The sequence below is a fragment of the Marmota flaviventris genome, chromosome 13 (assembly GCF_047511675.1).
Source record: "Marmota flaviventris isolate mMarFla1 chromosome 13, mMarFla1.hap1, whole genome shotgun sequence".
In the NCBI taxonomy this organism is placed as follows: domain Eukaryota; kingdom Metazoa; phylum Chordata; class Mammalia; order Rodentia; family Sciuridae; genus Marmota; species Marmota flaviventris.
Window position 1 is genome coordinate 22,810,056 of NC_092510.1, and position 21,983 is coordinate 22,832,038.

Sequence of the window (21,983 nt, forward strand, 5' to 3'; positions counted from 1 at the left end):
AAGACCCCAGAGTGTCTGTCATATGATTGTGCTTCATCTTGATCTCATTGGGCTAGACTTGGGACCTAGTCCCCTGAGTTCCATTGTAAAGGAGATTTCCATTCTCTAAGCCTCTTCTCCCAGAGGATGGACATATTATACCCTTCTGACAGTGAAGGAACTCATGATGGGGATTTGGTAAAAGTCCCAAATCACTCTTTGCATAAATCTCCCAAAGGACTCAGAAACACCTATGCAAATAAGACTCCCAGAGCAGGTTCTGTTATCCAGTTCTTTCCCAAGATAGATTTTGCAAACTCAGATTTAATAGTGCCCCTGGGTTATATTCCTGAGTGTATGAATATATCTTTTTTTTTTTAAACTCAACTTTACATTCAGATTTGAAATCCCTGGGAGTTTAGAGGACTCTATTGACAATCAGCTTCCCATACACTCACTGGCAGGAGTTCAGGGAGTGCTTGATGATCTTGTTGATAAAGGGCAAAAATTGTTGCATATCTGAGGGATAGGATAGGCTATCACTTTGCAATCATATGCTTTATGTTGAAAAGAGGGTCTACCATTATGGATTTGCCATTTGGCCTTTGGACCTAAACCTTTTACATCAAACTTCTTAAGTTTTACTATGCATAGGGATCACTTAAGGTTCCTGTTAAAATGAAGGATATAACTCAGAAACTCTAGGATGGAGCCTGAGATTCCGCTTTTCTAGTAAGCTACCAGGTGATGCTAATGCTGTCAATCTTAGCACCAGAAATTGAATAACAAGGATTTAGATAATGCCCGTTTTACAGAAGAAAAACTGGAGGTGCTTAGAGGTAACAAGGGCAAGGAGGTCTTACTTCTAACTCCTTGTCTCTCATGCTTGCTGAGTTGTAGCATCCTTTAGATGAAGTTTTTTGGCTTCTTTCTCTCCTCACTTCTTAACTCAGGATCTGTTTTGTTTGGCTTTCCAAACCCTTCTTTGGAGCTGGGGACTCCTGGCCAAAAGTCGGAATTTTCATGACAGTCCCACTGGAGCTCCACCAGAGTTCAGGGCGAGGTTAAATTTGCTCTGGCTGGGCTGCTGACAATCCTTCTGGGTGCCCAAACTCTCAGACTTGAACATGGAAATGTAATATCTCCCTGAGGAAGTGCTTTTATTGAGTCCATGAATAACAGAGCATGTAACTTGTTGTGTCTGATTCCAGCTCCACTCCCCCCATGTGACATGCCTACAAGGCAGTGGTGCTCATGACCTGTGATATCAGAAATGGCAGGAGCTAGAAAACACTTGGAACTTGTGTAAAAGTAAAGAGCTATTTTAAGTAGCATAAATGGCTGTACTGAGCCTGTGCATCTCTTGATATATTATCTAGGGATTTATTATGAGATTACTTGTTTCAGAAAAAATAAAACATAGTCCCAAATCTCCCTCTTTCCCTTTTTGTCCCACATCCATTAGAAAATATGCTTATTTACAAAATGATATTTAGCACTTTCAAAAGAAAGAAAGTACAACAAATTTTAAGATCTAATGGGCTCTTATTTGTGATTTAAGGATAAGGCAATCCTTCATTCTATAAAACAGAATGAGTGTTCTGATGAGCTAAGCACAAATGGTTGGCTTTATAGACCGAAAAGACCTGAAAAAAGCAAAACACAGTGGACAAAAAGTGGATTTCATTCTAAAGTTACTTTCTTAACAGGGTTAAAACAGAGGGACCTCCTTATTATGCTGCATCAGGATGAATGACTGGAAAATCCTGATTTTTGTTCATTTGTTTCTTTAAACTGGCCAGTTGTGAAGTTCAGTTTGATTACATAACTCAAGTGACTTCATCCTGATTTGGTGTTTAGGTCTGGGTAGTGTGGGAACTCAATCCATAACATTGACCTCCTATAATTTTTTTTAACAGCACAGAAAAATCAGGAAAGCGTATATCTGCTTGCTTTTAAAGTTTTGTTCTAATGTTCATTACAAGCAAACAATATGTATAATAATAATGCAGATGATATTACCTTACAAGGCCATGTGATAGAAGATATTTACCAAGGATTGTTTTAACAAAACATCAGCAACATTATTCTTCTGGTTTCTGGAGGACATTTGCATCCATTAATAGCAACAGTTATGAGCTCTGTGTATGGTCTAGATTCTGTGAGGAGTTTATCTTTAGGGATCTCCAGAAAAGAGCACCTTTTCAAAAAGTGCATCCCAAATAGTTCACAAATATACTGTGGATCTAAACAAAATTAGCAATAGATCTACTCCTAATATTCTGTGTAAATAAATGTAGATATAAAAATGTTAATGCTTAATAATTTTACCATTTAACTGAGGGGTTTTAATCCCAACCAATGCTATAGCACAAACTGAGTAAGTAAAATATAGCAAAGACATAGAAAAAATATTTTATAATATTTAAAAATATATCCTCTTTCTTATTATCACATTCAAAGTGTGATGTTTAATTATTACATACCCAAGTGGTTAAGATTATTTGCTTCCTCTTTTTTTCTTAGGTTATTTACCAGCTGAGTTTTACCACAGGAGAGAGCTTCCTTTTCTGTGTGGAACAAATCTTTTAAAAAATAAATAAAAGGAAGATGCACCTTTTCACAACCCTCTAACAGGTACTTTGGGGTTCATACATCTTGCCTAGTTTAGAACCTCTGTTTGAGTGGTGGTCTTTTCCCAACAATAATTTCCAATCAATGTACACTTTACTGGAACAGAAAAAAATTACATTGACTGAACAACCACAAAGAGAATTATATGGTGTTTTTGCTACCTGTGAGTAAATAAATATGCTTTTGGCATTCCTGGATATCTGATCCATTAAGTGAGCCAAAAGCAACCATTCATCCTGCTTTTTTTATGGTTTAAATAAATTCTGGAAACCTATTACAGCACTCAAGGGTAGAGTGCTTCTGTGGTTTAAGATACAAGAAATATTATCCTGTTGCACGAAGTGCAGCAAATGAGAACTGAAGAGACAGAGGTTCCTTTCCTGTTCCACCACAATAAGTCCCTTGGACTATGGAAGTCCCTTAGCCTTTCTTAACTTCTGCTTTCTCATCTGCAATGAAAGAAATTTCATTCTTTCATTCATCTAACATGGATTGAGCTTCCATTTACTAAGCATGCTCATGTTCTGAGAGCACTTTATTGGACAGAAAAAGTAAAGATCCTGCTCTATTTTGGTCTAGAGTCTAATCTAGAGAACCCATAGTCTAGATCATCTATGAGACTTTCTGAGCTAAGACCCAATGTTTTATTATCTCCAAAGCCCAAGGTAAGAACTTGTGCCAGAAATTAAGGTGACAAGATTTCTGTTTGTTGTTGTTGTTGTTTTCAGTAAGATTCTTTGTTGTTGCTGCTTTTTGTGTTTTTGTTTTGTGTCATTTTGTTTTGTTTGCCTTGGAAATTGACAGGAATGTCTGCATAAGATCATGAAGCAGGAAGCCAAAGGCAGTAAATATCTTGTCTTTTTTTTTTTTTTTTTTCATTACTGATTACCCATTTCTCACCCAAATATCTACATCCCTTATCCACCAACTCAGTGTTCCTAAGGTACCTGAAACCCTGCTTCTTTTAAAAGAACAATCAATTGATAAACATTGTTATTTAGCCCTTGTAGAATAAGGGGTAATTATTTCCAGATGGAACACAGGATATATAAGAAAAAGTTTTCAGTGTCATAAGGAGACTTCTTTCATTCATAATGCCTTATTTCTCTTTCACACCAACCAACATAATAAAATAAACTTGACTTTGCATTAAAAAATGAAACAGAACATAGAAATAGTTTCAGCACTTCAAATGGGTGGGTGCCGTCAAGCTTTAGAAAGCTTTAGAGCTATGAATTCAACTTCATCCAGTAATTATTCTTTACATATTTGTTATGCTCAGGGCTTAAATGCAAAGAAGGAATGACTAAAGTCTCTCTCCATGTAAACTTTTTAATTGGTGATAGAAAGATAAAGAAGAAGTCAGACTATAATCTGACATTTGAAAGTATAACAAAGTGAAACATGCTATGGTAAAGGGAGAAACAAAGTAATTCATCCTGAGAGAGCCAGAAAATGTGTGACAGTTCAATTTACTTTTGAACTGGATACCTGTGTCATGTCCCCAGTGGTTAATAGGATGAATTATAGTTCATGGAACATGAGTTCAGGACCTGGACTTGAATGACCACCTGAGGCAAAACCCAGTGAGAGCCCAGAGATTAGCGTGAGAGTCCCAGGTTCCTTTGCCCATTGCTACCAGGTGGAATAAACTCCTTGAACTCCATGCCTGGATGCCCTCTTACAAGGCACAAACAGAGGCAGCAGAAATCTGAAAAACTGAATTTACCTCAAAGAGACTGAATAAAATAAATGATGCTATTTAAATCAAAAGAGAAAGTTAAATACATTAGTTGTCAGGTTAAAGTATTCCAGAGTCTCTCTTAACAGGTGAGAAGAGTTTTATGAGAAAGATAGAATCAATTATAGTAAATGAGAAATCCAAGGGCTCAGTGGTAAAACAGGAAGCCAAAAGGAAGTATATATTTTCCACCTCTGATGACCCATTTCCCACACAAATTCCTGTCTACATCCCTAATACACCAACTCAGGAGGTCTCATAAGGTCCCTGAGGCTTTGCTATCCTTAGTTTGTGCCAGGCCCTAGGTTCAATGCCCAGCACTGCACAAAAATAAATAAATGAACACAAACAACAACAACAACAAAAAGTAGAATTATGCACATAATATGACAGTTTTAAACATGTTAATATTTCCTAACACATCTTTAAGTCACTAAAATTCTGCATGCCAAAACAGAAATTATGGAAAGTTTCCCATCCATAAAGCTGATGCATTTCCATTATTTTGCTATATTCCATATACTAGTGGCACTACAATCCAACCAGCTCTAAATCAAATTCTGTTATTGGGCTTAGTGACTTGATATCTCTTGAATCTTCCTACCTATCATGGTTTAGATATTAGATGTCCCACAAAAGTTCATGTGTGAGACTATGCAAGAAAGTTTATAGGTGATATGATTGTGTATCAGAGTTATTAGTCTATTCACTACATAAATCTAATCACTGCATTAATTGGGTGAAAACTCTAGGCTGGTAGGGTATGACTGGAGGAGGTAGATCATTGGGTGTATGCTTTGGGGAGTGTATATTTTGTGGGCTGAGCTTAGTCTCTCTCACCTTCCTGGTTTCATGCCCTGAACTGCTTCTGCCATGATATTTTGCCTCACTTTGGGCCTAGAGCAACAGTTGGCCATATATGGGCTGAGACCTCTGAAATCATGAAACCCAAAATAAACTTTTCCTCTTCTAATTGATTTTATCAAGTCTTTTGGTCACAGCAGCAAAAAAAAAGTTGACCAAACACTACCTTATCTTGATTTTCCTAATGCCACCATTCTATCTATTCCCTCTTATTCTCCACGCCCCCTCACACACTCACATATATACACACACACATTTCCCTTTCTCTCTCTCTCTCTCTCTCTCTCTCTCTCTCTCTCTCCTATAGGAGTGGTATCATTGAAAATGTAAATGTGAATGATGTTGGCCAAATGATATTGTTACATTGTGTGCATGTACAAATATGTAACAAACCAAACCTTGATGTACAACTAAAATTCACCAATGAAACCATGAGAAACACAGAAAATGCAAATGTGATCAGATCATACCCACTACAAAATAAAATGCCTTCCCATTTATCTTAGGGTAAGCCCTTTGGGGTCTGTTTTATCCTCTTTTTCTACCACAGCTTCCTTGTACTTTCCCCCTAGCTCTGCACACCCACACCTCCTTCAGTCTCCTCTCTGGCTCTGATCTGTCACCTTAAATCCTAGGTCTCATTATGGAGGTTCCTCCCACCAACCCTTTGTACTCTGATAATTCTTACCCTTCCTTGATATCCCAGTTTCCTTAGAGGACCTTCTTGATCTCCAGACCAGGCCAGATCTCCTGCTGTATGCATTCATAATCCTATAGAACTTCCTTTCACAGCAGCTGTCTCAACCCATCCCCCACTGGGATGGGCAGGAACTACTGACAAAGATTCTCACTAGTCAATGTTCTTCTCAATCCTCTTGCCAACTAGGTTTTAACTTTTGGATTTCTGTGCTCCTCTCCAAACTATCACATTTTAACAAGAATTCTGCTAATTCAATTTAACCAGAAATGCCTCCCTCAGTATTTAATTACTCTAGATATCTGATCAGTTTTCTCATCCACCAGGTGAGGTCTGATAACCATGGCCCACTCTCAAGCTAGAATCCTGGTAGGTCTATTGAATCCCCTTTCACCATGATATTTGCTGCTAGTAAATTTCCATCCACTTACCCCTTCCTGCTTCTCAGCTATAAATTCACAGTTTTATTTGTTGTATTTGGAATTGAGCCTAATATTCCTCCCCTGGTACAAAACCCCATTGCAGAGGTTCCTACACCTAGCTCAGTGTTCCTAAATAAAGTTTATAAAGAGTGTCATGAACAAAGTTTTTCTTTAACACTACAATTGACTGTATTCTTGCCCATGGGCAGGGATGCATAAGTGCATCCTGGCCCACACAGGCACTCAAATACAGAATTGAAGAATGGCTTTATTCTCTTCTAGTAGATGGACTTTCCTTGAGGTTATCTAGTTCACGTTTTTAGTACAATATTGGTTTTGGAAAATCCTAGCTAATTACTTTTCTTTTTTTTTCTCCCCCTATTCAATTTATTTCTTAAAGTGAATAAAGATCATGATAGAAAACAATTTTTAAAAAAAGCCAAGAGTAAACTGTTGTCTCTCTTTCTGTAAAGTCTAGAGGGTAACTTTTTAAAATCTGACTTTTTCTTTGTTAATAACTTTAACAATAAAAGATATAAGTTTGAAAGAAATTTGTGTCTATCTGAAAAATTGTCAAGGAGGCTGATTGAGACTGAAATTATATCTGAAGATTTTCAAATCTCACTCCCCCACACTAAGGTAATGTTTCCCTCCTTCTTGCAGCCCCATTTTAATTGCTTTCTTCTAAAGTTTCAGTAATTTTCTCTTGTATTTCACAGCCCTCGTAATAAACACTGAACTGAATATAATACTTATTCTGATCTTGGTGAATAATGTTCAAGCTATTGTTTCCAGTGCTAAACACTAAGTTTTAAGCTGGTGCAGGACAACTGCATGGTTGGATGACTCCAGCACCATAGACAATGGTAGCTAGCTGGGACTTACATTTCTGTTTTGACTAGACTGTAATTTACATTTGTATAAATAAGTCATGGTTCACTTTTGTTTTTAAGTTGCTCTACTCTTGCAGGCATATAATCTTTGTAACCCACAAGGACCTAATTTCAAGTGTTGGGAGGCCATAACAAACAACACTATCCCAATTGTACACACCTTATTTACTTCATTTCTGTAAGAAAATATGTCCAATTCTCCAGCAATGGATATTGAGAAGGAGAAGCCTTGGCCTTCTCTTTAAGGTTAGCTATTCAAGCCATAAAAATGACAGGAAATAAAGAAGAAAACTATCCTAGGCTTTAGTATCTGCCACTACTTTAAATCTTGGTAACTCCCTGCCTCCAGTGAACTACTGCCACTGTAAAATACATTCCCTGAATGCTTTGGTTTAAGATGGCATAGACAGAGAAGAGGCAGAAGTCTCTGATGAAACTTGTCCCAAGACCATGAGGTCCCTGATTGAATGGTGATGTGTATATGTGCCCTGAATTCAGCGAAAAGCAAGTTCATTCACAAGCTATGGGACTCTACAAATTTCTTAAAATTAATTTCATCATTTCCAATGCCAAGTGATGTGGGATAACGGTCAAAGAACAGTAGTGATAACAGCTTGTAATGGCCATTGATATGATCCTTCCACAATGAACTGATCTTCCTTAAGTTTCTTTGGTCAGTAAAGTGGAAATGCCAAAGTGTCTTTCTCTACCTATCAAAAGTTTGATGATTTTTGCAACCTTATGTTGGCTTACTTTAACAAAGCCATTGCTGAAAGAGGACATGTGAAGATTGAGAATCGCTTACTTGAGCAACTTCCTAGAAGGAAAACTTCTAAGTTATGCTAATCAGAGATAGTATGGCCTCAAGATAAAAACCTTCTAATGAGTGATTTTTATAAACATAGACCACATCAATGTTGAATCAGTCCTCACTCACTTTGTGCTGTATTTATTTGTTCTTTTCATCAGAACCTCTTTCATGTTAAATACTTTGTCTTGACTATCAATCAAACCTACCTTACCAGAAAAAAGTAACAATGACAGAGAAAGGGTTTAATAAATCTAGACATAGCATTCCCTTTCAGAAAACAAAAAATATTAGAGGCACCCAGAGGGGGGAAAAATCATAATTGATAGAAGTCTCTTTCCCTTACTTAAAATCTATTGATGTTCTCTTGTGTACAAAGTGTCATAGTTAACAATAGGAGATGCTTGTTCCCAAGGAAGCATAAAAGGTTCAAGTCACCCTGGTTAAGTGGATGGGCCCTGGCTGCACTGACAAGCCTGTGAAGAAGAACATAGAAAGGAGAGGAAACCCAGAGGTATGAGAGGAACAGTCAAAGCTGAGGAATTGAAAGCCACCCTGGCTTCTACCCCTACCTAACGGAGACTGAGAAGAGCTCCACAAAGGAAATGTGAAAGGAAAATTGTCTCTCTAACAACAACCAAGAAATAGTGGAAAGACAGAAAGGAAGCAGGAACTGGGAAATGTGGAGGTAGACAGACATTGTTAAAAGGAAACCTGTTTCCAGATGGTATGAAGAAAATCTTAAATACCATGAAACCTGCCTTCATATATGCATCTCAGGCCACATGTTGAATTGGATGGAAGTAAAAATCTGTATCCTTTTTGAACAGTGATTCTTTAAGCTTATTCCAGGTTGGTGCCACAGAACTGAAGAATCCAGAGACACCAGAGCAGAATCGGGACAAGAGGCAGTTCCTCTGGGTTATAGTTATAAGATCATTCTGTGTTTAATTCTCAACTCTTTTTTGAGGAATTCTGTCACTATAAATTTCTAAGAGTAAAAAATAGCCCTGCTGGAAAGGTAGCATATGGAGAAAGAATGTTGATTATGATTTTTTCAAATATGAAAGAGCTTCAGCGGCAACATTTTGGACTCTTGAAAATTTAGTTGATTCTTATAATGTCATGAAAAAGGAAACTGCAACAGATGAAGCAAGTTAAGTTTTAGCCTTGTCTGAAGACATAAAGATCAAGATATTCTAAAAAGGAGTTTAGGCTAATTTCAAAAATGTGAGAGAAAGAGAGCGAGAGTGAGAGGGAAAGAGAGAGAGAAACAGAGAGATTGAGAGGTGATCAGAAAAATAAATTTTAAAGTATATTTAGTACCTATGCGTCTTTGAACATGTTGCTGTTATTGTTATTGTAAGGTTTTAAGAAGTCTTAGGTGTTGCTGATTATTGCTCTGAAGTTACAAAGGCATTTTCAATTGATCTCACTCTAGGAAGGGATTGGCACATGCATTGGTCAGCTTTCTGTGGCTGTGACCAAAATACCTGACAAGAACACCTTAAAGGAGGAAAAGTTAATTTTGGCTCATGGATTCAGAGATCTCAGTCCATGGTCAACAGATTCCATTGTTCCGCACCCAAGGTGAAGGCAGAACATCATGGTAGCAGAGGAAAGCTGCTCAGTTTATGGTAACCAGGAAGCAGAAAGAGAGAGCACAGGAAGCCAGGGGGACAAGATACAATCATCAAGGGCACATCCCCAATGACCTGTTTGGTCCAACCACACCCACACTGCCTAGTTGCCACCCAGTAATTCTTTCCAATTATTTACCTATTGAATGGATTGATCCACTGATAATATAATCAGTTAACCTCCTAATATTCCTGCATTATCTATTGCATGAACTTATTGGGAGATACCTAATATCCAAACCATGATAGGCTGTCTAGGGAAAGTATAAGAGAATAACGACAACAGTTCCTGACCTGGTTTGGGTCCACCTCAAAAAGTAAAGACATATTAAAGATGCAAAATATTTCACTGGAGGAAAATAAGTATATGTGTTACATTTGTTATTTCACTCTCCCATTTTGAGCACAGGATGTAATCATTTATTCTTTTACATGATACCTGCTTTCAAGCAGGTTACATCCTGCTATGAAACAGCAAGATAAAAGACAAATCCAACACAATATGAGGAAAAAGATGAGGAGGAGGAGAAGGACCAGAGTAGAGCTACATATAAGATAACTTGGAGCACAGAGGAGGAATTTTCAACATCACCTTGGAAAGGCAGAAAAGATGACTTCAAAGAACAGAGTCATTTGAGTTGCATTTAGAAAGAAGACTGGGTGTTTTCCATTTGAGCAGGGTGATGAGAGGGTCATTTCAGGAAAAAGGAGGCCTAGGATGCACAAAAACTTACATTCTTCTTGGGGGTGGAGTGAAATGACAAGAGATACAGGTAAAGAGATGGTGCAGCCCAGATTATGAAAATGATGTGACAAGGCTTTAAGTTCTATCTTATGATGATGTGATAGGAAGATAGAGGGAGTTTTAGGAGGAGAAAGACATGTCAAAATATGCAGCTTTGGAATATTTTTTTAGCAATAATTTTGTCAAAGTTAATAGTTCTCAATTAGTTGAAAGCCAATCAGCTGAACAGGTATTCTCAGTAGTTTCTTTTCTTTTTTTTTTTTTTAATTTTGCCTTCAATGTGTCTGTGTTTCAGGATTTTCTTGGAAGTTTCTGAATGCAACTGAGTAACTTTCTGACCTCTAATTCCTGCCCTCTAGAAAATGACAAGCCCTGTTCTCTTGAGGTAAGTGAATATAAGTTGACATTGTTCTCCAGAGGAACAGAAAATTAAACACTGGAAAAATATATCTATTTTTCTATTCTTACCTGCTCATAAAGAAGGACACTCCTGAGATTATTTCATTTTTCCAATTGCATTGTTAGGAGTATTCATAGTATCAGTGCATTAGTTTATAGGATATCTAGCTAAGGTCTCACTGAATGAAAAGGAGGGAAGAAACTTACCTAACAGTTGTCAGGAATAACTTGTCTTTATAAAAATCACTGTACTGGCAAGTCTCTGGAATGTGTTTTTGTCACATGAAATTGCCATAACCAGGCAAAGAAGGAGGTTAGTTTAAGAATGTCAGCTATTTTTAAACTAGATTTCCAGGTCACTGAAATTCCCAGGATCAAAAATAGTATTCATAAAACCGTGAGAAGTTCCTCAGAGTTGTTCTGTGTTTCTCCAGCATAAGTTATGTCATGAGGCAATAGCTACCCTGCTCAGGACTTTTAAGAGTGGGAAGCAAAGTGATTTGAGGATTACAGAAGAAAGCCACTCTACTCATGAGAAGACAAAATCAAGTGTGACAGCCAGATACAAGTATTCTTAGAAATAGGCTCACATGATTTGTGTAGATGTTATGAAGAGCTGTTAGTGAAGTCTAGTGTTTTTCAATCTCTCTGGGTTAAATGTAAAATCTTCCTCAGCTCTAAGTGAAAGTCTTCCTACATTACATCCGAGTTAATTTGGGAATTGTGCATCATCTTCTCTCAGAGAGATGTAAGATTGTCTTTATCTTTACAGTCTTAATGGTTCTTGAGATTTGGAGTTAGATCCCAAAGTGGCAAAGTGAAAAAAAAAATCATCAATCTAGGGATCAAAAAACCAATTTCAGCCCTGGTTATGCTACGCACAAGTGGTCTTGTGGGGCCATTGGGTCTCAATTGAACCTTAGGCTTTTGATTTTTAAAATTGGGACATTCCTCCCCACTCCTTTTAGATTGCTTCTGCTAGATGATGCTGTGTGGATCCAGGACAATGTGAAAGCATCAACCTAATGTTTTAATAGCATTATATAAATATAAGTGTCAGTGCTAGTGATGGCCAAAGACAGCCCTGTTAAGATAGTATCTTTTTAGCAGAGAAATGAGGTTGTGAAGTCAATATTAATGATCTTTGAGGGCCTGGGTGAATGGCAGAAGGGATGAGAAATTGGGAGGTTTGAAATTCCTCTTAAGAACTGAGATTTTTGGCAGGAGACATCTGTCAGGCTTTCCAACTTAATGAAAGTACAACTTTGATGTGGTAATACAAGCTATTTTATATATTGACCTTGAATTTTAATGATTCACAAAAGATTAAAGATACTTCAGTTAAGAGTCTAGTGTCTGAAGCCCCATATCAGACTGAGCTCTGTTCCTGTCTTTCTGGCAATCTAGTTGGCCTGGACAACAGAAATCATAACTGTTACTTAATATCTAGAATAGAATATCAGCATGATGACATTAGACTGGGTGACAAAGTCCACATAAGTTGTTTGGGTCACAAACCACACAGTTTAAGATGCAGTAAATTTGTCACATATGAATTCAAAACTATTATCCCATGGTCAACACAAGCTCTCTCTCCTGACTCCTTCTAGGTACATAATTGTGGAATTACTTCTGACCTTCATATATCCTTCCCTTGTTCCATCAACCAGTTGTCTAAACCTAGATATTTTTGCTGTAGATTATTTCAGTGTTCTTGGCCCAAAAGAGAGAGAGAGAGTACCCAAAGGATCCCAAGGAATAAACAATATTATCAAAGTGAACCAGACAGCATCTGCAAACCTAGTTTCTATTGGATGATATGAAGTTTCAACAAACCAGTGAGCTAAATTTAGAGACTGTGCCCCAATTTTTATTTCTGTTGAGAGTACCTTATTGTCATCCCAGTTTTCACTGCTTACAACTGCTTTCTCAGCACTCTTTTTCCTTTCCTACCTCACAAGAAAATGCTCTTGTGTTTATGTCAACTCCCTACCTGCCTCTTGACTTAAAGAAGAGCTCAGACTCTCCACCAATAGAATAAATCCTTTCATTCCTTCTACTGAGCTTCCCCCAAGAGCTGTGGCAGTTTTGCCCACAGAAGTGGTTCTGTCTATAATTCCTACTAGTCAGTCTTGCTTCAAAGGCCTGGGACAGATCAGCTGAATTGTTCTCTATTCCCCCTTTGAAGTGCTTAGCCTCACTCTAGTTTCCTAGCTTCCTCCTCTTTGTTTTTGCTTGATCATCAGGTATCATGCCTCATTTCCTCTATAGGAAAAGTTGGAATAGGATAATGGTAAATATTATGTTTTCTCTGCATTGGAAGGGTTAAAAATTCAAAATAATTTGTTCCCAACTGCAAAAAAAAAAAAAAGACAACCAAATCCAAACCAATCCTAGTTCTTCCTCATGTTCCTTCTGTTCTGTGAAAGTATGCGTGAGATTCAGTGTCCTCTCCTGGGCAGCTGTCCACACTGCTCCTTTAGACTCTGTAGGCAGAACATCTACATTACATGGCCCTGCCCTGTGGCCACCCTGGAATATAATACTCATGTTACATTTATTGTGTGCTCAGGGCACTTCCAACTCAGTACTATCTTCCCTGTTCCTGGTGCTGCACTAAGCTCCCCATATGCTGGAGGCCATTTTCTAAAGAGCACGTGGAGATCATGTCTTGAGCTAATCAAAGCCAAGATAGAGGCTCAGGCCACAGTCCAAATGCTGGCTTCTCTCATGTCCATTGTAGTCTTCCTACTTGTAAAGTAAGCATAACCAATTACACTTTATACTGTTATGAAGATTTAATAAGATAATGTCTGAAAAGGCATTAAGACAGAGCATGGTGCATAGTAGTAGATCCATCAATAATAGAAGTTACTGACTTGGTCATTAGTGGACACAATAAGAGTAGTGTCTATGAGCAGACTCCAGAGCCAACTTCAGACTTGAACCCTGGCTATGAAACTAATTAGCTGTGTATTCTTGGACAAGCTAATTGACCTTTCTGCATTTCTTTTCTCATGTGAAAAATGGGAATGATGATGACTATAGAACTCATCTCATTAGGCTGGCAAGGGGGTCAAGTACTTAAAAAAGAACCTGACATATACATTGTAAGTTGTGTGTATGTGTTAGATTTTATTGATACTGTTGTCAGTAGCGGTCTCAGATACTGCTCTCACCAAGAATGTAAACATATGTTGTGCCCTGAATAAGATTTTTCTAATTCTATATTTCTTCATCCTGCTCTCTAACTCTCTGCACTATCACTAGATAATAATTTAAGATAATAATGCATATTTCCCATTAAAAGTTCAACACCCAAGGACTAGGACTGATATGCTCAACTCAATCCTGTTCTATCTCAACCCCAAACACAGTCCCTTCCCTCCTTGAGCACTGAAAGTCACACAGAGTTAACTAAACATTTCTTCCTCCAGTAGTGACCCCCAACACTCAGAGATGAGAGTCCTTTTATCTCATAGTTTGCTTCTTTTTTCCTCCCAATGAGGTGATAGAAGCTCCAGCTCTTTCTATTCAGCTGTTTCTTTTCTACTTAAGAACACAAGGAAATAAAGAGCATGACTTAAGCTCCTCATAAAAGTACTAATGTGAAGTTTTGCAAATTTCCCATTTTTTGACAATGTAATTTTATAAAAACAAAAAAAGACAAAAAAGAAAGAAAGAAAGAAACTTGGGCCAGTTGCTGAAATCTATAATGGTGACAGCACTCCCATCTCATTGCTAGCCTTCCTTTTACCAAATTCCTATTTAAAGCTTTGAAGTGCCACAGACAGAACTTTCTGGAACATGTAATATAGATTAAAAGCAAGAAAATTTCATCAACAGAGCATTTTACTTAAAAATCTAAATGCTAAAAGGCTGAAAATTCAACCTAATTAGAATGGCTGAATGCAGAGTCACAATTAAACAGGGAGATAATTATGGAAAAGTAAATATTTACACACACATTGTACACTTATTAGGATTTACAAAGAAATGCTTCTCATCTGCACAGCTTTCCTTTGTAATGATATTGTTATGAGGCAATAAATGTGGTTATAGTTAATAACAGATGTTAAATGGCATAATTTATCCAGAAACCTCACTAATTACTGTAGAAGTGCGAGACAAATGTACAGCATCAGATGGGAGGAATTTCTTATCTGTTAGTCTGTAAACTGAAAATATGAAAGGTCACTTCTAAAAAAATAATTAAAGTAAAGCTATATTTATTTAAATGAAAAATTTAAACACTTTAAAATTACAACAGGCTTTGTCTTCCAGAGAATTCATGCTTCATTCAGAGAAACAAATTGGCCTGAATGAGTTTGAGTTAACTTGGCCACTCTAGTGGTAATCATTTTCTAAATTAGTTCAGGGAGAATGTTCCATATTTTAAACTGTATGATTTGCTATCTTTAGGATGATGCTTACCATCAAATATTTCATTTCCTTCAGCTCAATCTGTCTTTTCTTACAAGGGCATTGGGACAAGTAAAGGGGAGGGGAGGCAAGATATAATGGCATTTAAAGTAATTTTATTTAATTTAGATCATATAGGGTAAAGTTGGGAAAGGAAAATGCTTAAAATAAATTTTCATAATAAATTTGGGAAGGCTGATTGGAAAAATTAAAATAAACAGACATCTTTTATTATCTTTGCAAAAGCTTACAACCCTAATAATCATTATGAAACTCCCTACTCTCCTAACATAGTTGACTTTCATTTTACTCTGTAATATTATTCAGTTGTTCTTTCGACTTCCACATTGTCTTAATACTGGTAGTTGATTTGTACCATATTTTTCAAAACTTTCCTTCTTGGTTTTAATTTTTATTTGTCTTCAAAACCAAAGAGCTAGCTCTACATCTTGGCTTAAGTAAAATAAGGATGGTGAAGCTGAAACAACAACATTCCCAAGGTTTTTGGTTATACAAACACACATTTGTGCTATGCATGTGCACATTGATGAACACACACACACACATCAGAGAGAAAGGGAAAGAGAGATGTAGCAAGAAGCAGAGAGAAAAGATAGATATTGAAACAGAAACAAAAAATGAGACAACCACTACCTTTAGTTTTCTGTGAAACAGAAACCATCATACAAAACCTGAATTTATTCAGTGTTCACTTGTCCCTTTTCATTGCGGAGAGCCTGGTGGCCAAATGGATTTTTTGTTGTTTTTGTGTGTATTTCTTTTTCTTTTCTTTTTAAAATGTCTTTGAGTGAGAAACCTTGAATCATTTTTTTTCTTATTTTCTGGAGAATAATTTGTCTGATACAATAAAAACCTATATCTATCTATCTATCATAGACACACACACATCCATGTAATCATTGAAGTCAAAGTAGAATTTTTTTCTTTCATATTATCTTTTGGAAGAATATAAAAAGAAATCTGATTAGAAAGACAGCAGGGATAGTTTATTGTAGGGATACAGGTAATGGACTCTACCAGTGCTTCCCAAACCTCCAGCATAGAAGCATCACCTGGGGTATTTCTGAAGGATGGGTTCTAATTCAGGTGATCTGCAAGTGGGCCTGACATCCTACCTATTAAATTTTCAGGTGCTACTGCTTCTGCTGCTGGACCACACTGTGAGTAGCAAGGAGCCTAGAGGATTGCTGGCAATCTCATCTAAATCTGAATCCTTATACAACAGGACTTGTGTCATCAGTTGCAGAGTTCTGAAAAAGAAAGCAAAGCAAAAGTTTCATATTGAACCTTAAATTAGAAAACTAAAGAACACTTAAGGGTAATTCTGATTTATTTCATATCCCATGATGCTCTATAGTGCCACAGAGAATCATTCCAGATGGCTAAAATAGTATGTTTGTAACATTCTCCTTTGAAGACAGCCTGCAATACTGCTTGGTAGTTAATTCAGTATTTAACAACCTCTACCATATTTAGCAAAAGTTCCCTATGCTTTATCATCAACTAATTCTTTATGTCCAAACCCCATTAAAGCAGAAAATTCCTCTAAATGATACTTCTTTCTAAACTCAAAAACTATTCCTTAATATGTACTCTCTCACTTTCCATTCTGTACACTAAGCTACCTCAGATGGTTTAGACTTTTCTCAATGGGACATTTTCCAGGCCTTTAATCATTTGGGTAATCTTATCTGAGTGATGTCATACCCCACAGAGAGTAATTTATTCTATCCTCAGCTGAAAAACATCCATCCTCTTCTTCGCTTTCATTCTTTGAATCCCTAATGGCCCACTTCGTTTCAAGAATTTCAGGGTTGGGAATATAATTCAGTGGAGAGCATTTGCCTAGCATGTGTGAGGCCCTAGATTCAATCCTTAGTATCACCTCTTTTATATAAACTTTATGGATCATTGTCATCTTGTTAAGATCTTTTTGTGAATATCTACCAAATCTCCATGTTGCTATAGGTAAATGAATTAGATTGTATTACAGAAAGATTATATTACTTTAGTGAAAGATTTTATTTCAATAGGCAAGATTGTGAACATTTACCTCTAGGAAGAGTGTTGAAAACAATATTAAATGTCACAGTCACTGACACTTAAAGATCAAGAAGAAGAAGGTAGGAAGGAGCAAACTTGACCTTGCAATATCATGCATTTTCCATCCTGGAAGAAAGGGTGTATCTTGCAGTATCCACAAATTAGGAGATTAAATTTGATGTCTTAGGCTACCTTGTGCTTTATTTTCTCATTTACAGGAATGAAAAATATATTACCTCAAAATTTGTATGAATATTAAATAACAATGCTTTATTAAAGCTTTGTCATAGATCTGATAAATTGTAACTTTTTTCACAGACACTCATTTTTATTCAAAATGTGTGTAGGTCTCCTTTGCAAACAAAAAATCCAAATTATGAACTCTATATCTGCAATCATACAATCCATCCAATTATGCTTATATCTAAAATGTAAACAATGGTTATAATTTTGGTCTTGTGCTGAGCGATAATTTATGTCATTTTTATATAATAATGATATTATTGGTAGGTATCAATAATAACAAATATAAATGCATGACTATCTATTATCACTTTTAGTTATAATTAATAAAAAATATTTCCCTTATAAAGGGGGATAACTTTATTATTAATCAAGTAACATTAGAAGTGATTTAAAATTTATTATTTAAATTATTGTGATATATAATTTAATTCTAAATATGTCATTGTACAAATCAAAACCAATATTTCCTGCCAATACAAACAGGTCTAAAATTTTAAAACAGTCTTTACCTTGAATTTGGCATCAGCAAAATTGTTGTTCTTTTAATGAATGCTTTTAAGTTTTACACATATGTAGGTTAAAGGCAAGTAGCTAGTTCCATGTTAGGAAAAACAAGAAGCCCTCCAGTCAATCCCTTTCCCTTAAATTCCCACTCTCTAGAAACCCTTATTCTTTTGTACTCATATCTTTAAATCTTAAATCTTTAATAATTAACTTATCATACCTCTCCAGATTTTTCTGTTAGGCTTTATTTACTGGTTACCTACTTTTAAGGTCACTTAATTTTCTCTCACAAACTTTACAAATGTGTCCAAATCTTCACCCCCTTCATCTCAATAGAGTAATGTCATATTTTCCATCAGTATCTGGAGTGTATATTATTATGACTATATAAATATTAAGCAGAATTGAATATGTACTATAATTAGTTTTACATTTTTTCACATATATTTTTCCTTTTTTGGCTTATTTTCTCTGAAGCTAATAATCCTTTTTAAATTTTTATTTATTTAGATTTCTAAACACATTACTACTTTACATCCAAACTCTTCTCCAGCTGAAAAAAAATTCTTAATATTTTCTAACTCCTGAGGTATTTGATCTATGTCATTATTCTCTGATATAAGGAGTTTAACTCATAGTGAGGTAGGGACAGGGAGCATGGAAGGAATAGATGAACTCTAGATAGGGCAGAGGGGTGGGAGGGGAAGGAAGGAGGCAGGAGTTTAGCAATGAAATTGGAATGTGATGGATATCATTATTCAAAGTACATGTATGAAGACATGAATTGGTGTGAACAAACTTTATATACAAACAGAGATATGAAAAATTGTTCTCTATATGTGTAATAAGAATTGTAATGCATTCCACTGTCATGTATTTAAAAAATAAAATCAATTAAAAATAATAATTTCTATACTTTATTATTTCTATGATTTCTTTTGGAATCCCTGTTATTTAAATATCAAAACTTAAAAAACTGACCTCTAACTTTCTCTATTTCTTAGTTTTTTATCTTTCTCCTGTTTTCTAGATTTTTTTTATTTGGTCTTCCTAGATTTATTTGAGTTTTTATTTCTACTTTGAGAATTTTTAATATTGATTCATATATATTTGGTTTTAGAGAATTTCTGATTTCTTTTTTAAAATAAATATGTTTTAATTGATACAAAAAATAATTGTGCATATTTATGGGGTATTGTGATGTTTCAAGCACACACATATCATATAATGTTTATCATTACCTTATCATGAAAACATTTAAATACTTTCTTCTAACTTTTAAAAATATGCAGTTTATTTTTCTTGTCTATAGTCACTCTGGCACTCAGTCACACACAAGAACTTCTTGATCCTCTCTATAACTTAGTACTTATTGATCAACCTCCTCTCATCCTTGCATTTCTTGACAAAATACTAGCAAACCAAATCCAATAGAACTACAAAGATTATTCACCATGATATGATTTTGTATATAGAAAACTCCAAAGATTCCACCAAAAGACTTTTAGAACGAACAAATACAGTAAAGTAGCAGTATATAAAGTCTACATACATAAATTTTTATACAACAATAATGAAATGGCTGTGGAAGAAATTAGGAGAAGAAACCTGGAGATAATACTAAGGATGTGAAAGAACTCTACAATGAAAATTACAAAATATGGAAAAAAAAATTGAAGAAGAAACAAGAAGATGGGAAGATATCCCATGTTCATGGATTGGAAGATTCAATATTGTTAAAATGTCCAAAATACAAAAAAGTGACTTTTAGAGTCAATGAAATCCTCACAAAATACCAATGACATTCTTTACAGAACTATAAAAGAATCCTAAAATTCATATAGAAGCAAAAAAGATCTCAACTAACCAAAACAATCCTGAGGAGTGAGGGAGGAACAATGATGAAAGCATTAAAATTCCTGATTTTAAAACATACTACAGAACCAAACCATAGTGACAGACACAGAATAGCATTGGCATAAAAATACACCTGGAGACCAGTAGATTAGAATAGAGGACACAGGAATAAACCCATATATCTTCAGGAAACTGATTCTTGACAAAAATGTCAAAAACATACATCAAAGAAAGAACAGCCACTTCAACAAATGCAAAGAAGATTGGATATTTACACATAGAAGACTGAAACTAGACTCCTATCTCTTACTCTGTACAAAAATTAACTTAAAAATGAATCAGAGACACCTGCACAACTGTTTATTGTGGAACTATTCACAGCAGAGAAGATATAAAACTTAGCCAAGTTCCTGTCAACAGATGAATAGATAAAGAAAAATGTACACAATAGAGTTCATTTAGACATAAGTGAGAATGAAATCCTGTCATTTGTAGAAAATGGATGAAACTGGAGGTCATCATGCTAAGTGAAATGATTCAGGCATAGAGAGACAAGTATTGCATATTTTTCTCAAATGTGGAAAATAAAAACAATGATGACTGTATATTTTGTTTCCTCTGCATTGTTACAGTTGCCATTTATATCAGATATTTCCCTCAAATGCTTGGTGATCCTTTATAGTCTGCTCCAATTAATGATCAGGGCACCAAGCAGCTGATTGGAGGTACTGGGGTCTGAACTCAAGTAAGATATATTATATGCTTGTATAATTATGTCAAAATGGTTTCTACTGTCATGTATAACTAAAGAAGAACCAATTTTTTAAAAAAGCTGATTGGAAATTCTGTATTCATTGTTCATGGTCTAGGCTTGTTGGCTATTGGTTTTACTATATGGAGCTATGATTAAGTCTTTTTAGGAAAAATTCCAAGGCCATATCACATCACTCGCTGGCCACTGGCTGGTGCTCCATGTCTTCCTGCCACTCTGCCAATAGCAACTGAAGAAGAGATCACCACCCTTGCGATTGACAATGGCTCTAGCAGGTGCAAAGCTGGCTTAGCTGGCAACGAACAGGTGCCACGACCCCCAGGATGTGTCTGCCTCCATTGCCCAGAGCCCTAGCCTCCAGGGCATGGTGGTGGGCATGGCCTAAAAGGACTCCTACATGAGCAATGAGGCCCAGAGCAAGAATAGCATTCTGATTCTGAAGTACCCCATCAAGCACGGCATCATCACCAACTGGTCCAACTTGGAAAAGATCTGGCACCACACTTTCTACAACAAACTGCGTGTGGCCCTTGAGGAGCACTTGGTGCTGCTGACCAGGGCCCTCTTGAGCCCCAAGGCCACCAGAGAGAAGATTACTCAGATCACGTTTGAGACCTTGAATACCCTGGCTATGTATGTGCCCATCCAGGCCATGCTGTAGGCCTCTGAGCATAACACTAGTATTGTCATGGACTCTGGTGATGGGGTCACCCAAACAGTGCCCATCTATGAGGCTATGCCCTCCGCCACACCATCCTGTGTCTAAACCTGGCTGGCTGGGACCTGACAAATTACCTCATGAATATCTGACAGAGCACAGCTATAGCTTCACCACCATTGCTAAGCAGGAGTTCTTGTGTGACCCAGGCATAGCTGACAGGATGCAGGAGATCACAGCCCTGGTGCCCAGCACCATGAAGATTAAGATTATCATTTCCCTCTGAGCAAAAATAGTCTGTGTGGATTGGCGGCTCCATCCTGGCCTTACTGCCTACCTTACAGCTGATGTGGATCAGAAAGCAGGAGTACAACTAGTTGGGCCCCTCTATTGTCTAACGCAGATACTTCTAGGTGAATCAATCAGGTGCCAGGCACCTGCTGTATGAGCTGATTCTGAAGTATAAATTTGCCCTGCCAAGTGTATATTCCTCATGCTAGCCTCATGAAACTGGCATAAACCTTTGAAAAGAGATTTGTCCTTGAACCTTTATCTGCTGCCAGCACTGGATCATAGAACTTGTTGCTGATTTTGACTTTGGGTTCAAGTTAACTGTTCCATTGGTGTAGGTTTAATGC

The 21,983-nt window shown here is 36.5% G+C and overlaps 1 pseudogene; it reads left to right on the forward strand.

Annotated features, from left to right (window-relative positions):
* The window catches only part of LOC114080730 (actin, cytoplasmic 2-like), a 170,683-nt pseudogene extending 149,052 nt beyond the window's left edge, over window positions 1-21,631 (forward strand).
* Window positions 21,632-21,983: the final 352 nt, after the last annotated feature.